This window comes from Anarrhichthys ocellatus, unplaced genomic scaffold (genome assembly GCF_004355925.1).
Source record: "Anarrhichthys ocellatus isolate YVR2014 unplaced genomic scaffold, GSC_Weel_1.0 scaffold6, whole genome shotgun sequence".
Lineage (NCBI taxonomy): Eukaryota > Metazoa > Chordata > Actinopteri > Perciformes > Anarhichadidae > Anarrhichthys > Anarrhichthys ocellatus.
The window spans coordinates 10,459,712-10,460,836 of NW_022280036.1; positions in this window are offsets into that span (position 1 = coordinate 10,459,712).

Below are 1,125 nucleotides of genomic sequence, written 5' to 3' on the forward strand. Positions count from 1 at the left end.
ATATATATATATAATTTTTTTTTTTTATTATTACTACTACTACTAGTTCTCTATTTTTGTCTCAAGAACTCTTGGCATTCCACTAGAATACAATGTTTAATGAAAGGGAAGGCAGAATATGTGCCTGGCTCCTTTGTCACCTTATAAAATCATAATCTCTGGAGACAATGTTAAGTAAGCAGTGTAAATCAACAGTAATATTTAAAGACAAAACAATAGATACAGGTGTGCACATTTTAATACCAAACAAGTGTTTAGCCGCTGTACAAAAGAGTATGTGCATATAAATATATATTTTTTAAATAATCAAATGAATGCATCCGTTTTCTACACGCAGCTGACATGTTGTACATTGAGATCCTGTAATTACCGTTGTGTTTCCAGAGTTTTTATCTACTTCTAGTTACAGGTGTGGAACTGTGGGGTTTGGTGTTTTGATTTTGATTTGACACTTGGTTTCAGCCTCTCGCTGTTCTGTCTCATGACCACTCTTGTATTCTTCATTATCTCTCTGTATCACTGTTGTCCCAGTCGACCCAACTCGTGCCAAACTTTACCTACATACAGTAGTTTGTGGGCTTCGATACACTGATTGGCATAATCTCTCTGGGCTCCAGTACTGTTCACGCAAGAGAAACACCTCGAGTCAAATATTTCACCGGGCTCTAAGTGGCAGTGACGGTGGTAAAAGTCAGAGTTGGACTCAGGTCAGAGCCATATGCATTCTGACAACTCTGTCGTCAGTTTTTTTCACATGGAGCCATGCTGGATCCTAAATCCTCGGTAGCTCCCGACCCGACATACTCCGGCTCGTTAAGTTATAAAGGTTTGTTGGCTTCTCACTGTGCAGTCTTTCAAACCACAGTGTCCTCTGATGATTGTGCCATAAATACATCTATGAATGGTTGTTACCCTTATGTAGCATCAATATACGTACGTTTGTCTAATGTAACCATTCACCCTTATCTACATTGTGGGGGCAACTGATTTTTGTTGTTATTTATAGCTGTCATAAAACACCATCCCTAAAGTATCAGAAGTTCTCATTGATTTTTATTGGTGTGTGTGTGTGTGTGTGTGTGTGTGTGTGTGTGTGTGTGTGTGTGTGTGTGTGTGTGTGTGTGT